Source organism: Mus caroli, chromosome 2, assembly GCF_900094665.2.
Source record: "Mus caroli chromosome 2, CAROLI_EIJ_v1.1, whole genome shotgun sequence".
Taxonomy (NCBI): domain Eukaryota; kingdom Metazoa; phylum Chordata; class Mammalia; order Rodentia; family Muridae; genus Mus; species Mus caroli.
In genome coordinates, this window is record NC_034571.1 from 25,625,318 (window position 1) to 25,631,071 (window position 5,754).

The window sequence follows — 5,754 nt, forward strand, 5'->3', positions numbered from 1 at the left end:
CCAGGACAGCCAGGGCTACACAGAGAAACCCTGTCTTCGAAAAACCAAACAACCAAACAAAAAACAACAACAACAAAAAAAGAGATGCCATGGGATCACAAGAGTATGTTTGAGCAATACTTAACCAATCTGAGACACTTGGGAACATCCAGGTGAGAAACACTGACATCTGTACAACAGAAAGACAGACAGACAGCAGTGCTGTGGACAGTCCCGACTGGAGACAGTATGTACAGAAGCCAGAGACAGGAATAACGTTTAGTTGAGAAGCGAGCAGGAATAGAGGCAGGCAGGCTGGTCCACTCAGATCCTTGGAGTGAGACAAGAGCCTGGCCCAACTGCATCTTAACCAGGCTCTGCCTTTGCATGGATCACCGGTACCAAGGGCACTGCAGAGGAAAACATCCCAGATCCAGGTCTGTGTGAGAACAGCTTTCTCATGTGCCATAGCAAGTACTAGCCTCCAGGGGGCAGTGTCCACCTAGTGATGTGCCCATCAGCTGGGTAGCCTCTGTTCTGTGGGCTTCTCCAGTCCACTCTGTGCAGGCCACTGGCCACAAGCTGGATCTTTCAGCTTTCTTTCCAGGAGTCTCCAAGGGAGCAGGATGGAGTCACCTGGTTGGAAAATCGAGGCTGACAGAGAAGGCATGTATATTATACACCGCCTCACTATACCCGCTGTAAACCCTACTTGAAAACATTTGAGAGTCAGGTATAATGGCTCACACCTGTGATCTCAACTCCAGAGGCTGAGAAAAGAAAGAAGCAGAGTTCAGGGCCAGTCCTGCCCTCCCTACATGGCCAGGCCCTGTCCAAAAATAAAAATAAATTACGCCAGTGAGTGCCAAAGAAGCTGATGTGAGCAGATTGCTTCCATAGATTGAGACCCGCCTGGGTAAGCAAGTGGAGAGCCTATCTCCAGATTTAATAGTTGAGCTGGAGTTCAGCTCAAAGCCCGAATTCCCAGCATCCCTCTACGGAACTGGAAAGGGGACTTGGAGCTTAGGAAGAGGTGGTTCAGCACCAGAGCCGTTACCCACCAGCTGGTAGCAGGTAACTCCAGCTCTGGGAACTTCTCTCCCTCTTCTGCCCCCTGTGGGCACTCGAGTTTACATATCCAAATTTTTTTAAATAAAATTTTCTTTAAAAACTAAAATATTATTGCTGATAGGACCCTGATATAGCAATCTCTTGTGAGGCTATGCCAGTGCCTGTACAGAAGTGGATGCTTACAGTCATCTATTGGATGGAACACAGGGCCCCTAATGAAGGAGCTAGAGAAAGTACCCAAGGAGCTGAAGGGGTCTGCAACCCTATAGGAGGAACAACAATATGAACTACCCAGTACCCCCTTCCCCCCAGAGCATATGGTGCATATGTAGCAGAGGATGGCCTAGTAGGCCATCAATGGGAGGAGAGGCCCTTGGTCTTGCAAAGATCATATGCCCCAGTAGAGGCCAGGAGTCGGGAATGGGTGGGTTGGGGAGCAGGGCAGGGGGAGGGTATAGGGGACTTTCGGGATAGCATTTGAAATGTAAATGAAGGAAATATCTAATTAAAAAAAAAAAACCTAAAACTTTGTCTCATCCTGAACCTGTGGCACTCAGGACAAAAGTGCATTATAATCTCCACTCATCCCAGACAGCCAGAAGGTTAGAAACTTCTGAGTGCCATGCGGTGGGACCATCAAACTGCACCCTCTCCAGCCTTTCTCAAGAGACCGCTACACTCCAGTGACAGCGTGACAGGAGCCAGACAAAGCACCCAGCTTCATGGTAAGGAGGAGGTGGAGCCTCCCAGCCTGGTCCTGAGGCACTGTAAGGAAAGGTCCTCCAGGAAGGCAGAAACAGAGGAGAGTGACAGTCACACACCCAAACCAGTCGCCTTCAGGACTGCAATAACCAACGTTTACACAAGTCCGTGGCTCAGCCAGGCCTGTGCACCTCACCCGAGGCACCTCATTGACCCCCAACAATGGAGCAAGGTCTTGTGGAGCAGTCCAGCCCCAGACTGAGCCAGCTGAGTACAGAGAGCAAGGCGCTACATCTGATACATAGTGTCTGACTCGAGAGCTGCCTCCCCAGCAGAGGCTAGCCTTTCAAATGGTGTGGTGTGCTACACACTTAATTCCAGCACTTGGGAGGTGGAGATGGGGGTGGGGTGGGGCGGATCTTTGTGAGTTCAAGGCCAGCCTGGTCTACATAGCATATTCCATGAGAGCCAGGGCTATGTAACAAGACCCTTTATTTAGAATGAGAGATCTTGTGACAAGGTTCTCATGTAGCCCAGGATGGCTCCAAGGGGAGGGATGCATGGAGGGAGGGAGGATCCACAATTTCTCTAAGCCCTTAGATGTGAGGTCTTAGTCGCAAACCTCTGCCATGCTTTGTAGAAGTTGTCTGGGGGTTGGAGGATGGCTCAGCAGTTAGAAGCACTGGTGGCCCTGGCTACTCATACAGGGACTGAGTTCAATCCCCAGCACATACAAGACAGCTCACAAGTACCTATAACCCCAGTCCTAGGTTGTTAACTTGTACTGTTTGTAAATGCTCCCATACAGGCAAACCTACACACACACTCCCCACAATTTTTTGAAGATTTATTTTGATGAGTGTGTGAGTGGGGGTGTGTGTGTCAATGTGTGCCATGTGGATGCAGGGATATGTGGAGGCCAGAGGTGACATCAATGTCTTCATAATGGTTTTTCCATCTTACATTTTGAGTCACAGTCTAAGATGCTGGTCAATGATCACTAGTGAGCCAGCCACCTGTCACCACCCCTCAGCACCTGGCATTGCAGGTGCATGCTGCCACACATCTGCACATGAGTGCTGGGGACTGAACTCAGGTCCTCAAGCTTGTATAGCAAGAACTTTATCTACCGGGCCACCTCCCCAGCTCCAGGGCTTTGCATGTGGTAAGCAAACATTTAACGGCTAAGGCACATTCCCAGGTTTCTTCTTTTCAATTTTCACTTTGCGATAGTATCTTGCCAAGTTGCCAAGCCTGGCTTTGAATTCACCCTGTAGCCCAGGCTGGCCTTGAATGTGTGATCCTCCTGCCTCAGCCTCCCTTAGGGCCTATTCACCAGGCTAGCTTCTGTGGGTATTCATCTGTGGTGTCAAGTTATGCCTGCTAAGCAAATGCTCTACTACCAGACTAAGCTCCCAACCCCTCCTCATGTTTTATTTGGAGACTGGGCAAACCCTGAGTCACTCTACCATCAAGATGGTCTTGAATTTATGATCCTCTTGTCTCAGCCTCCTGAGTATCTGAGATTACAGACCTGTGCCACCAGGCAGTTTCCTAAGTGTGAATGGCATCTTCTGCCTCTGCTGCGTGTTCTCTGGTACCTGGTGAGATGGCTGCCAAGCCCCAGTAATAAAGTCCAGCAGACACACCAACCTCCCACCTGAGAGCCAGCACCATCTCAGCTCTCTGCCGCTAAGGAGAGACCTGATCTCGCTGCTCCCACGCCATCTCACAGGCCCTGGTTGTTCCTTGGCTGCTGTCCTTACCCTGGAGCTGACTTGCCCTACCTCCACCCTACTCTGGAACTAGTGAACCTGCCCAGCTCGTTTGCCGGGGAGGAACGGGGCTTGTGGTGTCATCTCGGGGCAATTCTGACGACTGATTGACCAGAACTTGAGAAAGCACATGCAGGGGGGGGCCAGAAGTGGGACCATGAAGGAAAAAATGACTAGAACCTGCTCTGCAGACCCCACCGGGCTGGGATCAGCAGCTCCAGATCAGCACCCCTGGCCTGACTAACCACACCGTGACCACCCACCTGAGACACTTGTCCCTTAGCCTCCACCTCCCCACAGCAGCCTCAGCCACCATCTCTGCCAGACCAGACCTTAGCCATTACTAATGTCTGCCCTCCTGTCACCTAGCCCAAGCAAGAAGGCCTGAACTTCCAGCTGAGCCAATCAAAGGGGTGGGGCTAGGGGCCTGTCAGTCAGGCTGAGCAGAGGCTGGAGGAGAAGTGAGATGCTGACATGGTGGGTATGGATTTGTTTGCTTTTCTGTCTTTTGAAAAGGTCTCCCTCCATAAGTAGCCCAGACTTGGACTCAAACCTAGAAGACTCAGACTCCTGAGTGCTCGAATTACAGCTATGGGCCAGTAACCTGGCTAGATTTAGGATCATCATGGAAACAGGCCTGAGGCCAAGGGAGAAATGGAAGACCTACCATAAATGTAAATGTGGGTATTACCATTCCATTTCCTGGGGTTGGGGGTGGGGATCCAGGATAGGAAAAAGATGAACACAAGCATTCATCCCTCTTCGAGGGCTTAGTGTGACCAGCTATCTCACAGGCCTCCCATGCCATGGCGGCCTGCACCCTCCAGTTGTGAACAGAAATAAAGCTTGTTTGTTTGTTTGTTTGTTTGAGACAAGGTCTCACTGTGGGTGGCCTCAAACCCACAGAGCTCAGCTTACCTCGGCTCCAGAATGCTGGGTGGGGCCGAAGGTGTTTGCCATCATGGCTGCCTCTGGGTGGGGCTGACACTGTGCACCATGGTGATTGCCTCTTAAGCTGCTTTTCTCTCAGGCATTTTGGCGAGATGAGAAAAGAAACTAAGATAGCTTTTCACTTGTCTGCCTGTGGCTGAAGACACGGCTCACAGCTCAGCGTGGCACAGAGGCACAGAGACAGCGCTGAAAGCTTCTTCTTACCAGGCCTGATTTCTTCATCTATAAAAGATGCCTGTGGTGGCCACGTCAGGCTGCCTTAATGACTACATAGACATTAGTAAATGTCAGCTCAGTGTTAAAATGGCCACACTGCATGTTCTGAGCACATTTCAGGCCCCGGGGCCACAGCTGTGGGATCTTAATGAGCCGACTGCCCACAGGTACAGAGAAGGGAGATGGAGTGGGTTGAGGAGACATGAGGCTACAGGTTTACAGTGGCCAATTCGATCCATTTATTCCTTCATACATTCATTTGTCCGTTCATTCACCAAGGTTTTTAATTTTTTTTTAATTTTTTAAAGATTGATTTATTTATTATATGTAAGTACACTGTAGCTGTCTTCAGACACCCCAGAATAGGGCATTAGATCTCATTACGGATGGTTGTGAGCCACCATGTGGTTTTGGGATTTGAACTCAAGACCTTTGGAATAGCAGTCAGTGCTCTTAACTGCTGAGCCATCTCTCCAGTCCAGTTTTTAAATTTTTAAATTTTGTATGTGTGTGTGTGTATGTGTGGTGTGCATGTGGGTCCTGACACCCACAGAGACCAGAGGTATCAGTTCCCCCTGGCGCTGGTGTTACAGCTCAGGGCTGTCTTACGTGGGTGTGGAGAACTTGGGTCTCCCACAAGCACATGAGAGCCTTTACCCTCTGAGCCATCTCTCCCTCACCAAATCCTGACCCACGGAGGGGCAGCTTGCAGGGGTAAAGTACCTGGGCTTGCACAGTTAAGTTCCAGGTAATAGAAATGGACATGAAACCAGGCTGATGCACACACCGCCCCAGCACTTGGGCCAGAAGACCGAGAGTTCAAGGCTAGCCTGAGCCACATGAGACCCTGTCTTGGGGGGGGGAAAAAAAAAAACAAAATCAAAGAATATACATTAAAGCCCATGTTGGGACTGAAGTCCATGTTGGGGGGAGGTGCTCACACTAGAGGTAGAAATGACTTAATTCCAGGGCTAAACCTCTCCTCTCCATGCCATGTCACCCAGGCAGGTGTCTGGCAAACTGTGTGTGTGTGTGTGTGTGTGTGCGCGCGCGCGCGCGC